Source organism: Dendrobates tinctorius, unplaced genomic scaffold (assembly GCF_039654945.1).
Source record: "Dendrobates tinctorius isolate UK_male_01 unplaced genomic scaffold, ASM3965494v1 ptg000019l, whole genome shotgun sequence".
In the NCBI taxonomy this organism is placed as follows: Eukaryota; Metazoa; Chordata; class Amphibia; order Anura; family Dendrobatidae; genus Dendrobates; species Dendrobates tinctorius.
Window position 1 is genome coordinate 24,076,502 of NW_027361687.1, and position 19,822 is coordinate 24,096,323.

Here is a 19,822-nt window from a genome sequence, read left to right on the forward strand (position 1 = left end):
AAACTGGGCCGCAGGGCAGTATTTCAACATGATAATTACCTCAAACACACCTCTATCATGACCGCTGCCTTGCTAAAGAAACTGAGGGTAAAGGAGCTGGACTGGTCAAGCATGTCACCAGAACAAAACCCTACTGAACTTCTGCGTGGCATCTTCAAACGAAGGTGGAGGAGTGCAAGGTCTCCAATATCCATCAGCTCCGTTATATTGTCATGGAGGAGTGGAAAAGGATTCCAGTGACAATCTATGAAGCTCTAGTGAACTCCATGCCCAAGAGAGTAAAGGCAATGCTTGAAAATAATGGTGGCCACACAAAATATTGACACTTTGGGCACAATTTGGCCATTTTCACTTAGAGGTGTACTCACTATTGTTACCAGCGGTTTAGACATTAATGACTGTGTGTGGAGTTATTTACAGGCCACACCAAATTGACACTCTTATACAAGCTGTACCCTGACTGGCAGGGATTAGCGCAGATAACATATGCACTAGGCAGGGAAAAGTGATGAGAATATATGCACTAAGCAGGAAATAGTGCAGAGAATATTTGCACTAGGCAGACAATAGTGTGGAGAATATATGCACTAGGCAGGGAATAGTGTGGAGAAGATGTGCACTAGGCAGGGATTAGTGCAGAGAATATATGCACTAGGCAGACAATAGGGTGGAGAATATATGCACTAGGCAGGGAATAGTGTGGAGAATACAGTGGGGCAAAAAAGTATTTAGTCAGTCAGCAATAGTGCAAGTTCCACCACTTAAAAAGATGAGAGGCATCTGTAATTTACATCATAGGTAGACCTCAACTATGGGAGACAAACTGAGAAAAAAAAATCCAGAAAATCACATTGTCTGTTTTTTTTTCATTTTATTTGCATATTATGGTGGAAAATAAGTATTTGGTCAGAAACAAGCAATCAAGATTTCTGGCTCTCACAGACCTGTAACTTCTTCTTTAAGAGTCTCCTCTTTCCTCCACTCATTACCTGTAGTAATGGCACCTGTTTAAACTTGTTATCAGTATAAAAAGACACCTGTGCACACCCTCAAACATTCTGACTCCAAATTCCACTATGGTGAAGACCAAAGAGCTGTCAAAGGACACTAGAAACAAAATTGTAGCCCTGCACCAGGCTGGGAAGACTGAATCTGCAATAGCCAACCAGCTTGGAGTGAAGAAATCAACTGTGGGAGCAATAATTAGAAAATGGAAGACATACAAGACCACTGATAATCTCCCTCGATCTGGTGCTCCACGCAAAATCCCACCCCGTGGGGTCAGAATGATCACAAGAACGGTGAGCAAAAATCCCAGAACCACGCGGGGGGACCTAGTGAATGAACTGCAGAGAGCTGGGACCAATGTAACAAGGCCTACCATAAGTAACACACTACGCCACCATGGACTCAGATCCTGCAGTGCCAGACGTGTCCCACTGCTTAAGCCTGTACATGTCCGGGCCCGTCTGAAGTTTGCTAGAGAGCATTTGGATGATCCAGAGGAGTTTTGGGAGAATGTCCTATGGTCTGATGAAACCAAACTGGAACTGTTTGGTAGAAACACAACTTGTCGTGTTTGGAGGAAAAAGAATACTGAGTTGCATCCATCAAACACCATACCTACTGTAAAGCATGGTGGTGGAAACATCATGCTTTGGGGCTGTTTCTCTGCAAAGGGGCCAGGACGACTGATCCGGGTACATGAAAGAATGAATGGGGCCATGTATCGTGAGATTTTGAGTGCAAACCTCCTTCCATCAGCAAGGGCATTGAAGATGAAACGTGGCTGGGTCTTTCAACATGACAATGATCCAAAGCACACCGCCAGGGCAACGAAGGAGTGGCTTCGTAAGAAGCATTTCAAGGTCCTGGAGTGGCCTAGCCAGTCTCCAGATCTCAACCCTATAGAAAACCTTTGGAGGGAGTTGAAAGTCCGTGTTGCCAAGCGAAAAGCCAAAAACATCACTGCTCTAGAGGAGATCTGCATGGAGGAATGGGCCAACATACCAACAACAGTGTGTGGCAACCTTGTGAAGACTTCCAGAAAACGTTTGACCTCTGTCATTGCCAACAAAGGATATATCACAAAGTATTGAGATGAAATTTTGTTTCTGACCAAATACTTATTTTCCACCATAATATGCAAATAAAATGAAAAAAAAACAGACAATGTGATTTTCTGGATTTTTTTTTCTCAGTTTGTCTCCCATAGTTGAGGTCTACCTATGATGTAAATTACAGACGCCTCTCATCTTTTTAAGTGGTGGAACTTGCACTATTGCTGACTGACCAAATACTTTTTTGCCCCACTGTATATGCACTAGGCAGGGAATAGTGTGGAGAAGATGTGCACTAGGCAGGAAAGAGTGCAGAGAATATATGCTCTATGCAGAGAATAGTGAGGAGAATATATGCCCTAGGCAGGGAGTAGTGCAGAGAATATATGCACTAGGCAGACAATAGTGTGGAGAATATATGCACTAGGCAGGGAATAGTGTGGAGAATATGTGCACTAGGCAGGGATTAGTGCAGAGAATATATACACTAAGCAGGGAATAGTGCAGAGAATATATGCTCTAGGCAGACAATAGTGTGGAGAATATGTACACTAGACAGGAAAGAGTGCAGAGAATATATGCACTTGGCAGGGATTAGTGCAGAGAATATATGCTCTAGGCAGGGAATAGTGAGGAGAATACAGTCATGGCCAAAAGTATTGACACCCCTGCAATTCTGTCAGATAATACTCAGTTTCTTCCTGAAAATGATTGCAAACACAAATTCTTTGGTATTATTATCTTCATTTAATTTGTCTTAAATGAAAAAACACAAAAGAGAATGAAGCAAAAAGCAAAACATTGATCATTTCACACAAAACTCGAAAAATGGGCCGGACAAAAGTATTGGCACCCTCAGCCTAATACTTGGTTGCACAACCTTTAGCCAAAATAACTGCGACCAACTGCTTCTGGTAACCATCAATGAGTTTCTTACAATGCTCTGCTGGAATTTTAGACCATTCTTCTTTGGCAAACTACTCCAGGTCCCTGATATTTGAAGGGTGCCTTCTCCAAACTGCCATTTTTAGATCTCTCCACAGGTGTTCTATGGGATTCAGGTCTGGACTCATTGCTGGCCACCTTAGAAGTCTCCAGTGCTTTCTCTCAAACCATTTTCTAGTGCTTTTTGAAGTGTGTTTTGGGTTATTGTCTTGCTGGAAGACCCATGACCTCTGAGGTAGACCCAGCTTTCTCACACTGGGCCCTATATTATGCTGCAAAATTTGTTGGTAGTCTTCTGACTTCATAATGCCAAGCACACGGTCAAGCAGTCCAGTGCCAGAGGCAGCAAAGCAACCCCAAAACATCAGGGAACCTCCGCCATGTTTGTCTGTAGGGACCATGTACTTTTCTTTGAATGCCTCTTTTTTCTCCTGTAAACACTATGTTGATGCTTTTGCACCTAAAAGCTCTACTTTTGTCTCATCTGACCAGAGAACATTCTTCCAAAATGTTTTAGGCTTTTTCAGGTAAGTTTTGGCAAACTCCAGCCTGGCTTTTTTATGTCTCGGGGTAAGAAGTGGAGTCTTCCTGGGTCTCCTACCATACAGTCCCTTTTCATTCAGATGCCGACGGATAGTACGGGTTGACACCGTTGTACCCTCGGACTGCAGGGAAGCTTGAACTTGTTTGGATGTTAGTGGAGGTTCTTTATCCAACATCCGCACAATCTTGCATTGAAATCTCTTGTCAATTTTTCTTTTCCAGCCACATCTAGAGAGGTTAGCCACAGTGCCATGGGCTTTAAACTTCTTGATGACACTGCGCACGGTAGACACAGGAACATTCAGGTCTTTGGAGATGGACTTGTAGCCTTGATATTGCTCATGCTTCCTCACAATTTGGTTTCTCAAGTCCTTAGATAGTTCTTTGGTCTTCTTTCTTTTCTCCATGCTCAATGTGGTACACACAAGGACACAGGACAGAGGTTGAGTCAACTTTAATCCATGTCAACTGGCTGCAAGTGTGATTTAGTTATTGCCAACACCTGTTAGGTGCCACAGGTAAGTTACAGGAGCTGTTAATTACACAAATTAGAGAAGCATCACATGATTTTTCGAACAGTGCCAATTTTTTTGTCCACCCTCTTTGTTATGTTTGGTGTGGAATTATATCCAATTTGGCTTTAGGACAATTCTTTTTGTGTTTTTTCATTTAAGACAAATTAAATGAAGATAATAATACCAAAGAATTTGTGTTTGCAATCATTTTCAGGAAGAAACTGAGTATTATCTGACAGAATTGCAGGGGTGTCAATACTTTTGGCCATGACTGTATGTGCACTAGGCAGGAAAGAGTGCAGAGAATATGTGCACTAGGCAGGGATTAGTGCAGAGAATATATGCACTAGGCAGGGATTAGTGCAGAGAATATATGCTCTAGACAGGGAATAGTGAGGAGAATATATGCACTAAGCAGGGAATAGTGCAAAGAATATATGCACTAGGCAGGGAATAGTGTGGAGAATATGTGCACTAGGCAGGAAAGAGTGTAGGGAATGTATGCACCAGGCAGGGATTAGTGCAGAGAATATATGCACTAGGCAGGGATTAGTGCAGAGAATATATGCTCTAGGCAGGGAATAGTGAGGAGAATATATGCACTAAGCAGGGAATAGTGCAAAGAATATATGCACTAGGCAGGGAATAGTGTGGAGAATATGTGCACTAGGCAGGAAAGAGTGCAGAGAATATATGTGATAAGGAGAGAGTTAAATCAACCCTTCACGGTTCAGCCAGTGATTTCCAAATTATTCCAGTGTTGCTAGCAACTCAAATGACCACACGGAGACGGGGTCTCTGTACGGGAGGATCGAGGCAGATCACTAAGCCCCTTTACTTTAGTCACATCTTTTATAATCTTTTTGCTTAATTATGCAAGGTTCTCAACTACCAATAACAACATTTCACTTTATAAGCCAATAATATTGCAAGAAAACCGGAAACTACATATATGTCCGTATCCAAATAGAAAGTAGTATAATGGCATATTCTTCAGAGTTTTACAAACCGCCTCCCTTATCTTTGCACCTGATGGAAACAGCCTGGTTTCATGACAGCCCATGCCAATTATAAAAAATTTATCTTGCAGTAACAAAAATGAAGAAACGAAACCTTCACAGAAATGGAGAAGCGAAACTTAAGCTCTGATTTTAGTTTTAACCCTTCACAATCCCCCCTAGATAAATTTTTTTAACACATATGCAGCATCAGAGGTGCTATCCCAAGCTAACAGCTTGAGGGGTACTGGTCTTCACATGACTGATGCCGTGTTACCAGTCATGGCTGTCGCGGCGCACCCGTCCCCCCTGTATACTGCAGTTCACGAATAACAATTTTTGATGACGGTGGTGGAGATCTTTTGTAGGTAGCCATGTGCTTGGCTTCAACATCCTCATCAAGTAGCCTTTTGAGATCGGTGCAGAGAAGAGCAGGGGCAACGACACTTTTGGCATCATCATTAGCTGTCTTTGTGCAGACTTTCCTAATACATACAGGAATACACCAAAGAACAAGTTTTAGTATCACATATACAACAAGGATACAGGCAGCAATGTGTAACAAGCTTTGTAAGATCCCAGCTATCCAGCCCCCAATACCCTTAAACCAATTGGCTGGATTGAGAAAGGAGAAAGTGTCTGACCACCAACTGTCCTTAGTACGATCATTGTCTTTATCGTATTGATCTTTGAGTCATTGAATATCTTCTAACTTTAACTTTTAACTTCTACCAATAATAATATGGAAATATGCGAAAAACTAAAACATTATGCCCCCAGCCCCTTTATTTGCTATTGGCTTGTTGGGTGATGAGGAGAACTTGATAGGGACCGTCATACAAGGGTTCTAGTCCGTGCTTCCTGACATGCCTTTTCACGACGACCAAATCACCAGGCTTCAGGTTATGACAGGTGTCGGTTTCTGCTGAATCTGGAAGAGAAGAAGAAACTAGAGCATGGGTGTTAGCAAGATTTTTACTAAGCTGAATAACATATTGAACAGCACGGTCAGTTTCTTCTGATAACTGCTGGGGCTGGAAATTTGCAACTGGGGGCCTAGTACCAAACAATATCTCATATGGGGACAGGCCATGTTTTGCAATAGGGGTAGTACGAATGTGGTATAGTACAATGGGTAGGAGCTCCGGCCATGGAGCCATAGTCTCCTGCATCATTTTGGTCAGTTGTCCCCTCAGTGTGCCATTCAACCTCTCAACTTTCCCACTGGATTGTGGGTGGTACGGAGTATGGAGGGCTACAGTGGATGCAAGCATTGTCAGAACTTCTTGGTACACATGAGAAGAAAAGGCCGGGCCTTGGTCCCTTTCAACAACTTCTGGAACCCCATATCTGCATATGACTTCCATCACCAGTTTCTTCGCTGTGGTCTTTGCGGTCATGTTGGTAACGGGGAATGCTTCCGGCCAACTGGAGAACCGGGGCCCAGTAGAATTTTTGCACCAGTGCGAGGGCCTGATTCTTTCCTCGATGTGTAGGTCCATGTGCCCATATGGCAATAGCAGGGTACATCCGCTTAGGGAGACACACAAGTTGGTCCTTTTTCCAGAGACCATTATCCATTCGTGCCCCATCAGTCTTCCATTGCTTCACCTCTTCCTTTGGAGACATTCTCTGCATCGTCATTAAGCGGTCTCGCGGGGTCCGACAGAAAACTTCAGTCTGTTGTAGATCATCAGGTTCTTGTAGGGTCAATGCTTCTTGTAACTGTTTACGCTGAGAGCGTGTGGTCACCATAGTTGGTATAGTTGGTTCAACGGGTAAGAGAGCGGCGGCTTTTGCTTGCATATCCGCAAACGCGTTGCCAACAGTCTGTGGACCGTTCCTAGGACCATGCGCCTTAACTTTGATAATAGCCACCTGAGTAGGTAATTTGATCGAGTCCATGAGGGTTTTAACAGCTTCAGCATTTTTCACTGGGGTTCCGGCAGTAGTAATAAACCCTCTATTGGCCCATAGAGCCCCAAAATCGTGAGCAATACCAAATGCATACCGTGAGTCCGTGTATATATTAGCCCGTTTGTTCTTGGCCAAAGTACATGCAGTAGACAGAGCCTGGAGTTCTGCTTCTTGTGCTGACTGCGAGGGCGGGAGCGCAGCTGCGTGCACTACAGTGTCCTCTGTGGTAACAGCATATCCCGTGTGGAATCTACCAAACTCGTCAGCATATCTTGAACCGTCCGTGTATAACACCAGATCAGGATTTGGGAGTGGGTTCTCACTGACATTTGGTGGAGTAGTGTTTCTTCAGTCAAAAGTTGGGAACAATCATATTGGAGGTAATCCTCATCACTGCCATCTTTCCTTATAGTTCATTATACCGTCTTTGAAGGCGTTGTAAAGGGGTTGCATTATGCGGGATGCATCCGGTATCCACTGACAACAATAAGTGCATAGTCCAAGAAAGCGCTGGAGTTCAGTTTCATCTTTTGGGAAAGGAAGGGAGCTGACAGCTATTTTTCTTTCTTCTGCGAGGTGTCTGGCACCCTGAAGGAGACAGTGACCCAAGAATATCACTTGACCAAGGCAGAACTGAAGTCTCGAGGCCGAAACCCAACAGTTCAGTGCTGCCAGATACTTAAGGAGGCTAACAGTGGCAGAAATGGCAAAAGACACCTGCTCATATTTTTTTTTTTTTTTTTGCAAACTGGTTGGGACTGTTTTGGGCCCCTTGTGGCATAACTGTCCATATTAACTGTCGTCCCTGATAAGTGAATTCAAATAGAAACTAGCAATCTGGAGTAACGGAATGCGTAAGATCAATAACTGTAAACCAAGCAGCATCCTGGGGTATTTGGGACAAAAGAGTATGTGGATTAGGCACCACTGGAGTTTCCAGAACAGTAGCGGCATTAACTGCCCGTAGGTCTTGCACCAGCCGGTACACAGGGGGCTGGCCAGGTGGGGTCTCTTTCTTAACGGGAAACAAGGGCGTATTACATGGAGAAACACAGGGTACCAGAGCACCGTTATCAAGTAACATTTGTATTTGTTCCTGAATGCCCCGCTCCTGATCATGTTTCAAAGGATATTGATGGACTTTGGGAGAAGGGGCACCAGGTTTGAGAAACACTTTTACTGGTTCTACAGGCATTTTCCCTATATCGTTTGGCCCTTTGGACCAAAGTTCAGATGGTATCTCTGAGAGATATGGGGTGAGGCGTTGATCCTCAGGCAATATTGGGGGTGGATCTGGGCCTATCAGGGCCATCATGACTGTAGGAAGGGCATGCAAAATACAAATTTCCTCACTATCTTCATCTGCATAGGGGTTATGTAACGTAAGAACCATCCGACCATCATCTTGGAATTGTATTCTGGAGCGGAACTGTGATAACAAATCTACCCCCAGTAAATTTACTGGGCATGTGGGAGAGATTACAAACTGGGCAGTAACTTCGGGGAAGGGTCCCACAGAAATAGGGTTTATAAAAGTATATTAATTGGGTCTACCATCTACTCCGATCAAAACAGCAGGGGAATGACAATCTCTGACAGTGCTCGAGTCTGGCGCATCGCCAGAATTAGCAGGGAGGGGCTGAGGAGCAGGATTCCCAGTAGCTGAAGTCTGAGGGGGGGGCCAGAGTTTGCTGTGTGCTCCAGTGATAAGAGATTGGCTGTGCACTCGCAGCTGCGGTGGGGGCGAAGGGGGATATGGTGTGGGCTAAGATGGGAGGGGGTACTGAAGCAGCTGCAGCTGTTAGCTTGCTTTTTTTTTCTTTTTTTTTTTTTTTTTTCAAATCATCACTTTTAACTATTTCCCTGACACATTAACCTCGATCTCAGTGTCTCCGTTAATCACATTCGCAATTCTCTCCTGTACCACAACACTTTCTGTCTTTTTCACAGTGTTAGACAATTTTCCTTTTTCCACATAGCAATAAAAACATTCGGAATTCACTTCCTCTGTTCTTCCTAACACCTTCGTCACACAATTCATGTGCAACAAGTTCCACACAAACATCAAACTCACCCTCAACTCTTCAAAATCCCAAATCCATTTCTAGAACCTACAGTCAAGCTCTAAGGTACATTCAGATCTGTTCAGACAATGAGGATAGAAAACTACAACTACTATCACGCCTATCCTCAAAAAGCCCTCTCTTGACCCATCCTCTGTATCCAGCTATCGCCCTATATCACTTCTCCCCTATGCCTCCAAGCTACTGGAACAACACGTCTACCTTGAACTGTCCTCCCATCTCTCTTCTTGCTCCTTCTTCGACCGCTTACAATCTGGCTTCCGGTCACACCACTCCACTGAAACTGCCCTTACTAAGGTCACCAATGACCTCTTAACCGCCAAGAGCAAGCGACACTACTCTGTCCTCCTCCTCCTGGACCTGTCGGCTGCCTTTGACACAGTGGACCATTCCCTATTACTACAGACCCTCTCATCTCTTGGCATCACAGACTTGGCCCTATCCTGGATCTCATCATACCTAACAGACCGGACATTCAGCGTCTCCCACTCACACACCACCTCCTCACCTCAGAGACCTCTGCTCTCTCTCCTGACCTTGCCCCCTATCCGTCGGAGTCCCGCAAGGTTCAGTCCTTGGACCCCTGTTCTTCTCCATCTATACCTTCGGCTTGGGACAGCTCATAGAATCTCATGGCTTTCAGTATCACCTCTATGCTGATGACACACAGATCTACATCTCTGGACCAGATATCACCTCCCTACTAACCAGAATCCCTCAATGTCTGACTGCTATTACATCCTTCTTCTCCGCTAGATTTCTGAAACTTAACATGGACAAAACAGAATTCATCATCTTTCCCCCATCTCACGTGACCCCCCCCAACGAACCTATCCATTACAGTAAATGGCTGCCCACTCTCCCCAGTCCCACAAGCTCGCTGCCTCAGAGTAATCCTTGACGCTGATCTCTCCTTCAAACCACATATCCAAGCCCTTTCCACTTCCTGCCGACTTCAACTCAAAAATATTTCATGAATCCGTTCATTCCTCAACCAAGAATCTGCAAAAACCCTAGTCCATGCCCTCCTCATCTCTCGCCTTGACTACTGCAAACTCCTGCTCTGTGGCCTCCCCTCAAACATTCTCGCACCCCTCCAATCTATTCTAAACTCTGCTGCCCGACTAATCCACCTGTCCCCCTGCTATTCCCCAGCTTCTCCCCTCTGTCAATCCCTTCACTGGCTCCCCATTACCCAAAGACTCCAGTTCAAAACCCTAACCATGACATACAAAGCCATCCACAACCTGTCTCCTCCATACATCTGTGACCTCGTCTCCCGGTACTTTCCTGCACGCAACCTCCGATCCTCACAAGATCTCCTCTACTCCCCTCTTATCTCCTCTTCCCACAATCGCATACAAGATTTCTCTCGCGCATCACCCTTACTCTGGAACGCTCTACCACAACATATCAGACTCTCGCCTACCATGGAAACATTAAAAGAAAAAAAAAAAAAAAAAGCCTGAAGACCCACCTCTTCCGACAAGCCTACAACCTGCAGTAACCACCGACCGACCAAACCGCTGCACGACCAGCTCTACCCTCGCCTACTGTATTCTCACCCACCCCTTGTAGATTGTGAGCCTTCGCGGGCAGGGTCCTCTCTCCTCCTGTACCAGTTATGACTTGTATTGTTAACATTATTGTACTTGTTTTTATTATGTATACCCATCCTCACATGTAAAGCGCCATGGAATAAATGGCGCTATAACAATAAATAATAATAATAATAATAATAATAATCACTCAGAAAAACATCGCAGACCTCCAACCCATATTCCACAGAGACCACAGACTGAAAGCAATATTCCCGGAACTGCCACTTCTCTCCTACAAACAGCCTCCCAACCTAAGGAATATCCTTGTCAGAAGTACCCTCACATCACCTTCAGAGACAGGCACAGTCCCTGTAACAGTAAGAAATGCAAGACCTGCCCCCACATATCACCAACAGATAAAGTCCCCATACCCAACACAAATCAGGACTATAAGATCATGGACTCTTTCTCATGTCCATCCTTCAATGTTGTGTACATGACACAGTGTACAAGGTGCAATGCAGGGACATACATCGGGGAAACTAAGCAAAAGCTACAAACAAGGATGAATCTGCACAGACATACGATAAAGACTGAGCTGGACACACCTGTAGGGATACACTTCTCTAGACCTGGACACAGCTTGGCAGATCTAAAAGTCCTATTATTGAAAGGTCATTTTTCATTTTTTTTTAATAGTGACAGAGAAAGGAAGATTTGGGAGTTTAAATTTATAAATATGTTCCAATCGCTAACAATAGGACTGAATTTGACACCTGGGTTCATGACTCATTACATGGACACAGTTCACACCTCCACAAGATGGTCTTCAGATCTCTAATAGAACACTTGGTCCTCATCTGCATGTGTAACAAAAACCTTAATTTGATTTCCTTGGCATGTCTATAGCTAGCATCATCTCATGTCCTGTTGTAATTCCTATTTAAATGTTGCCATCTTTTCTCAGTGATTCACTTGTAATCTAGCCTGATGAAGGGGCCGCCTGAGCCCTGAAAGCTTGCAAATATAATTTCTCTGGTTAGCCAATAAAGGTATCACACCTTGAATAATTACATCTATTTTTCTGGCTAACACGGTACCACAATTTTATTTTGTATTATACATGTGCCAAGCCACAAAATTCTTCTTTTCCTTCCACAGATTCTCTCATTTACAGCTAAATATCCTTACTTCAATTGTGCACAATACTGGAGCGGCCGTCTGAGTTTGTTCCACCGGGTCAATAATCCCCCTCTGGTATTGCCCAAAATTCGTGGTACTCAGTGAAAGGAGGAGGGCGTCTCAGACTCTCCCTCCGGACACCTCTGGTTATATATATATATCTATATATACCTGAGTTACGTATCCTACCCATCTTCGATAACATGACCACCCTGATTACTAACAGTGAATTCAGGAATTCAGGATATTTTGACTATAAAGAGAGTCACAATCACTGGTCAATCCGGGGTGTCCGTCCCTTATGAGGTACGGTTCGAGCACTGGGCCCCCAACGGGACTACACCTCTATATGATTCCACCCATGAATCACCCCACCACGGGGACAAACCTCAGATCCTCTTTGCAGCAACAAGCACAGGAAAACCACACCAACGGTCAGTCTGAACAGTATAACTGCCAACTTACCGTGATTGTGGGGGGTGATCAGTCCCAATTTTCCAACACCTGTGTCCGCTCCGAGAGTCCTTTGTCTTGTTGTCCTCCGGGGGCAGAGGCGTCCCTGTTCGGGGGCCCCACGTTGCGCGCCAAGCTGATAAGGAGAGAGTTAAATTAACCCTTCACGGTTGAGCCAGTGATTTCCAAATTATTCCAGTGTTGCTAGCAACTCAAATGACCACACGGAGACGGGGTCTCTGTACGGGAGGATCGAGGCAGATCACTAAGCCCCTTTATTTTAGTCACATCTTTTATAATCTTTTGCTTAATTATGCAAGGTTCTCAACTACCAATAACAACATTTCACTTTATAAGCCAATAATATTGCAAGAAAACCGGAAACTACATATATGTCCGTATCCAAATAGAAAGTAGTATAATGGCATATTCTTCAGAGTTTTACAACCCGCCTCCCTTATCTTTGCACCTGATGGAAACAGCCTGGTTTCATGACAGCCCATGCCAATTCTAAAAAATTTATCTTGCAGTAACAAAAATGAAGAAACGAAACCTTCACAGAAATGGAGAAGCGAAACTTAAGCTCTGATTTTAGTTTTAACCCTTCACATATGCACTAGGCAGGGAATAGTGTGGAGAATATATGCACTTGGCAGGTAATAGTGCACAGAATATATGCACTAGGCAGGGATTAGTGCAGATAAAATATGCACTAGGCAGGGAATAGTGATAAGAATATATGTACTAAGCAGGAAATAGTGCAGAGAATATATGCACTAGGCAGGGAATAGTGTGGAGAATATATGCACTTGGCAGGTAATAGTGCAGAGAATATATGCACCAGGCAGACAATAGCGTGGAGAATATATGCACTAAGCAGGGAATAGTACGGAGAATATGTGCACTAGACAGGTAATAGTGTGGAGGATATGTGCACTAGGCAGGGATTAGTGCAGAGAATATATGCACTTGGCAGGTAATAGTGCACAGAATATATGCACTAGGCAGGGATTAGTGCAGATAAAATATGCACTAAGCAGGAAATAGTGCAGAGAATATATGCAATAGGCAGCAAATAGTGTGGAGAATATATGCACCAGGCAGACAATAGTGTGGAGAATATATGCACTAAGCAGGGAATAGTACAGAGAATATGTGCACTAGGCAGGAAATAGTACGGAGAATATATACCTTACATCAGGCAGGAAATAGTGCACATATTCATAGCACTGTGTGAGCAAGGCCACTTACAAACCTGGATCAGTTAAACCAGTTTTGTCAGGAAGAATGAGCCCAAATTCCAACCAACTATTGTGAGAAGCTTGTGGAACGATGTCCCAAATATTTGACCTAAGTCATTCAGTTTAAGGAAAATGGTACCAAATACTAATTAAATGTATATAAACTTTTGACTTTGCAGTAAGTAATAAAAATGCCTTAAAGGTAACCTGTCAGCAGGATTGTGCACAGTAACCTACAGACAGTGTCAGGTCTGCACCATTATACTGAATAAAATGATGCCTTGGTTGATGAAATCCGTCTTGTGCTTCTTTTTGCCATCTAGTTTGCATAATGAATATATTAATGTGTATATTTAAAAAAAATGTCGCTTCATCAAAATAGCAACGTCTACGGGGCCTGTGCACTTGTCAGTTAGTGCCTATTATTTTGCTGTGTTGAAAAAAAATTCACCATCAAAATGGCGCTATTGGCTGCGCCTGCACATTGGCATCTATCGCATACCGATAGATACTACTGCGCAAACGCCTCCGCCCACCCCTTGTTGTTACAGCCAAAAAATTTTACACTACAACAAAATGGCGCAGGAGGCGACTCTTGTACAGTAGTATCTATTGGTACGAGATAGATGCTAATGCACAGGCGCAGCCGACAGTGCCATTTTGATGGTGATTTTTTTTTTCTCTTCAACACAGCAATATAATAGGCTCTAACTGACAAGTGATAATGTGTAGACGCTGGAGGCACCGCCTTTTTGATGAAGTAACATGTTTTTTTCAAATACACACATTAGTATATTCATTATGCAAACTAGGGGGCAGGTCAGTGAGGGATCAGTGACCTGTCAGCAGTCTGCATTATGAATACCTATCAGAGCACCACAAACACCAACCCCGCCTTAGAGCAGGAGCATATCATAAACACAAAACTAAAAATAAGGATTAAGAAAGTACAAGACGGATTTCATCAACCAAGGTATCATTTTATTAAGTGTAACAGCACCAACCTGACAGTGTGTGTAGGTTACTCAGCACAATTCTGCTGACAGGTTCCCTTAAAAGCATTCTCTCTCTCTCTCATTATTCTGACATTTGGCAAATATTAATAATTATTGTAATCCTAATTGACCTAAAACAGGAAAAGTCTATTCTGATTTCATGTTAGATATTGAGAAAAACATGTATATGTGCCTTTGTATATAGTGTATGTAAACTTCTGGTTTCAACTGTATGCTCATTTATTTAAAAGTAATAATTGAGCTGTCAATATATACATACATAATAATATATATATATATATTTATCTCTCTCAATATATATATATACATATACACACTCATATTATGTATATCTATGTATATGTGTGTGTATATACATCTATCGTCACGGCGCATGTGTAGATTGCCGATGAACAATGTGCAAGCGCGTGTAAGAAACATACTGCGCAAGCGCAGCTCCACTCTCTGACCTGGTGGGGGTCTGACTACCATTCGTCCTCCCACAGATCCTGAGCGTGGAGAGCCCACAGTGCTGGTCAGTGCCACATCCTCTCTATTATTCCAGGTACCACAGTGCTCTCAGCCATGTCTGTATTGGGGGCAGCACTGCCTCAGTCACCTACATGGAGCGGTGGTTAGCCCCCTGTAAAGTAGGGGGTTTTCATTGAATCTTGCTGGTCACTATTGTTCTACCCAGTCAAGTTCTGATAGTTTCCCTGTAACTTAGTGTAAAGTGTAACTAAGCCCCCAGTAAGTCACAGCCCACAGTGGGAGGCAGTAATTCTATATATCACTGTGCAATCTGTGAGGTTTGCTGTTATTAGCTCAATAAATCTCAGCACTTACAGAGTCAGATGTATTATCTCCATCTCCATGATCTCCGTGCTAGCCTCTTCTTCCTGGCACTGTATGGTCTGCTCCCTATGGTACATGGAACATATATATCTCATATTGAAAGGTACAAATACCATTAATTGTTAGGATATTCAATACCATTAGTGATCATGACAAATGTGGCTTCATTCCTCCCCTTCTCCCTCCATTCTAGGTACTTTCTTTACCAACATTTTACATTGACTACATTCCCGAGATACAAAAAATCTGTCAGCAGGTTTCTGCTATTTAATCTGAGAACAGCATTGTGTAGGGGCAAAGATCATGATTCCAGCAAGTTGTCACTTACTGGGCTGCTTGCTGTAGTTTCAATAAAATTATTGTTTTATTAGCAGGATATTATCATTAGAGGACTAGTTGCCTCATGCCATGTAGTCCTCCTGCTCTGTATAACTCCGTCCCCACCGATGATTAGCAGCTTTCTGGCAAAGTATAATTTACCTAGAAAGCTGTCAATCAGTAGTGTGGGAGGGGTTATACAAGGCTCAACATTCAGAGCACTGATAGATCTGTACCAGAGAAAACAGGGATTTTAATAAAACTGCACCAAGAAGCCCCTTAAAGTGGCACATCGCTGGAATCATTTTCTCTATCCCTACATCACACTGTTTTCAGATTATGTAGCAAAAACTTGGTTACAGATTCCCTTTAAAGAGAATTTGTCACCAGGATTTTGCCTCCTAATCTGAGAGTAGCATTACGTAGAGCTGGAAACCTTGCTTCCAGGGATGTGTCACTTGTTGGGCTGTTTGCTGTAACATAAACAGGAGAAAATCCATCTCAATGAACTTGTGAACAAACTTCTTCCTTTATTCACCAAAAGTGCTCAATAGAGGATAAAACACAATCAGCGACGCAAGTTACGTGATATGTGACATCGACACGTTTCTGGTGAATGCGCATCCATAATCATGGAGCTGTTTGCTGTAGCTTTGATAAAGTCATGCTTTTATCAGCAGAAGATTATCTCTAGAGGACTAGTAAACCTGCTGCCATGTAGTCCTCCTTATTTATGAGCTCTGTACCTACCCCTGATTGGCAGTCTTTTGCCTATGCACAGTGTACATTGAGCTGCCAATCAGTGGTGTGGGCGGAGTTATACAGGGCTCAGCATGCAGAGCACTGCTAGATCTGCAGCAGATAAAATAATTTTATCAAAATTGTAAGCAGCCCAGTAATGAGAAGCATTACTGAAATTGTTGCTTTTAGATGCCGCAGCAAAAACCTGGTGATAGAATTTGAGGATTTCAAGAGAATCTGTCTGGCAGCAGCTGCCAATAGAGGATGTTTCTGTACGGGGATACCTAGAGGACTAGAAGATTATTGGCAGAAAAAGATCCCATGGCCTTTCTTGTCTTTATTATTTCCCTTTTTTAAATAGATGATTATTCCAAACATAATGAATTTAATTTAGTGGTGATTTTCTAACTATACACTGTTCATTGGGAAAACTGTCAGATGAGCTCTGAATACAGATCCCTAGAGAAGGTGTACGTCCTTCCTTTCTAAGAAGCCATACTACCATAATGGCTCCTGTGTTTTCTCCTCCTACCATTGAACAAGTGAAATAATAATCCCTGTGTTGTGGCATCTTTGTGCTGTAAGATACGATCCATGAGCGGTGCCCAATACATGGCGGCTCTCTGTGTAGACAGATATTGTGTGCAGACAGGATCTACAGGGGAACATCCCTCCCAGAATATAATGACTCCGTCATCAGAGATAAGGGGACAGTGCCATCATTATGGAATCCAGAAGGTTGGTTTATATTAGAGCGTTACATTTTTATCACTTACCAAATTGTGATCTTTTCAGTATATTTCATCTTCTGTGTTATTATTTTACAGAATCCTGTGAAGACCGTCCTACAGTACAAGGAAATACATCAATGCTTAGATTAGGTAAGGGTTAACTAGAAGGTATGGTAACACTAGTAATTGATGGGAACCGTTAAAATAGATGTTCCCACTTATTTATCCCCAATCCACAGTATAGGGAATAAGCTGCTATTTGCTGGGGGTGCGTTCCCCGGACCCTCCAGCCCTGAGATGCCCCTGTAGGATGGAGCCGAGGTGGCGCATGCGCCCCACACACTGTACAATGATGAGAAAGACTCTTACCTGCGATTTACACCTTCAGCTGAAAAAGAAACAACAGTTTACAATTAGATTTATTGAAGTATTTAATAACAGATATTTTTGGGTCGTATTCACACGTCATTGTCATCTGCACAAACCCAAACTAATTTTCATCAGTGTGCTGCTTCCGATTTTCATCTAGTTTTAGTCCATGTGTCCATTTTTTTACCATCAGTATCTCATCCTTTTCTATTGTATGCAAAAAGAAAACCAAAACCTGATGGACGTGTCATGTCGGACGCTGTTCACACCACAGCGTCCGGCAGGCAGCGGTAGTTCCATCTCCGTCCACTATAGCCTCAGTGGCGCCGGCTTGATTTTACTCAGGTTATCTGGGGTTAATCTAGCTGGAAATCAGGTGGGATGTTTGGTCACGCCCACGGTCTTTAAATAGTCGTGCTGGCCTGTGGGCGTGGCCGATTATAATGTTATGCGGGGCTTAGGTCAAAGGAGGCTGACAAACCCGGGCCCCTGCGGAGTCCCTCAAACTAGGGAAAACCCTGGGTTGAGGGTCAGACAGGGTTTTCCCTAGTTTGAGGGACTCCGCAGGGGCCCGGGTTTGTCAGCCTCCTTTGACCTAAGCCCCGCATAACATTATAATCGGCCACGCCCACAGGCCAGCACGACTATTTAAAGACCGTGGGCGTGACCAAACATCCCACCTGATTTCCAGCTAGATTAACCCCAGATAACCTGAGTAAAATCAAGCCGGCGCCACTGAGGCTATAGTGGACGGAGATGGAACTACCGCTGCCTGCCGGACGCTGTGGTGTGAACAGCGTCCGACATGACAGTGTTCTGAGTGGGTTACATGTAAGGTACTCAATAATCTCCCAGCACAAATAGTCCTGGGTTTCCCATGGTTGTGTAAGCACAACCCGGTGATTTGGAGAACCCAGGACATAGTCCAGTGGAGCAGTTTCTGCCAGGAAAATTGCTTGGCCACATGTGTGTCCGCCGTGAAGTCCAGCCTTCCGGAGGCATTGCAGGATTTCGCGGATGTATTCTCTGAGAGGGGTTGCTCAGAACTACCTCCACATCGAGCCTATGACTGTCAGATTAGGTTAAAACCCGGGGCTAAATTGCCAAAGGCGAGGATGTTTAGTATTTCTGGTCCGGAGAGACAAGCTCTTAAGGATTACATTGCGGAGAGTTTAAGTAAAGGGCACATCCGGCCTTCATCCTCACCTGTAGCAGCGGGGTTTTTCTTCATTAAGAAAAAAGATGGGGGGTTACGCCCGTGTCTGGATTTCCGGGAGTTAAACCAGATTATGGTCCGTGATCCCTACCCGATGCCTCTGATCCCTGATTTGTTCAACCAGGTGGCGGGTGCGAAGTGGTTTTCCAAACTTGACCTCAGGGGGGCATATAACCTCATAAGGGTCCGCCACGGGGATGAGTGGAAGACGGCATTTAATACCCCTGAGGGTCATTTTGAAAGCCTAGTTATGCCATTTGGGTTGACAACCGCGCCGGCTGTGTTCCAACATTTCATAAATGATGTATCTGCTCATGTGCTGGGGAAATTTGTGATTGTGTACCTGGATGATATCCTCATTTATTCGAGTGACCAGGACACTCATTTAGAGCATGTCAGGCAGGTGTTACAGCTGCTCCGTGAGAATAAGCTCTATGCTAAGCTTGAAAAATGCATGTTTTTTGTTCAAGAGTTGCCTTTTTTGGGATATATTGTGTCCGCCGCAGGGATGGATGCCGCGAAGGTGCAAGCGGTGCTGCGATGGGAACGGCCTGGTAATCTAAAAGCGCTCCAGCGGTTCCTTGGGTTTGCTAACTATTATAGGAAGTTTATTAAGAATTTCTCTACTATAGCCAAACCGCTCACGGACATGACGAAAAAAGGTACCAATCTCGCTATCTGGTCTGAGGATGCGGTGCGTGCATTTGAGCTTCTGAAGAACCGTTTTGCTTCAGCCCCCATTCTGGTGCAACCGGACGTATCTAAACCTTTTACGGTGGAGGTTGATGCGTCTGAGGTGGGAGTGGGGGCAGTACTGTCACAGGGCTCGTCCTTGAGCAATTTGCGTCCATGCGCCTACTTCTCCAGAAGCTGTCGCCGGCCAAACGGAATTACGACATCGGCAACAGGGAGTTGTTGGCCATCAAATTGGCTTTTGAGGAATGGCGACACTTCTTGGAGGGGGCGGCCCACCAGGTCATAGTCATCACCGACCATAAAAACCTGCTCTATCTGGAGTCGGCCAAGCGTCTGTCTCCCAGGCAGGCTCGCTGGGCATTGTTTTTTACACGTTTTAACTTTCTGGTGACTTACCGTCCTGGGGCGAAAAACACCAAGGC

At 44.0% G+C, this 19,822-nt stretch overlaps 1 long non-coding RNA gene across 1 annotated transcript; it reads right to left on the bottom strand.

Annotated features, from left to right (window-relative positions):
* Window positions 1–4,858: 4,858 nt before the first annotated feature.
* Window positions 4,859–12,712, bottom strand: LOC141082786 (uncharacterized). The gene is made up of 2 exons (XR_012230585.1): window positions 12,251–12,712; window positions 4,859–5,992 (listed from the first exon to the last, which is right to left on the bottom strand). It is a non-coding gene; the product is annotated as an uncharacterized lncRNA (long non-coding RNA).
* Window positions 12,713–19,822: the final 7,110 nt, after the last annotated feature.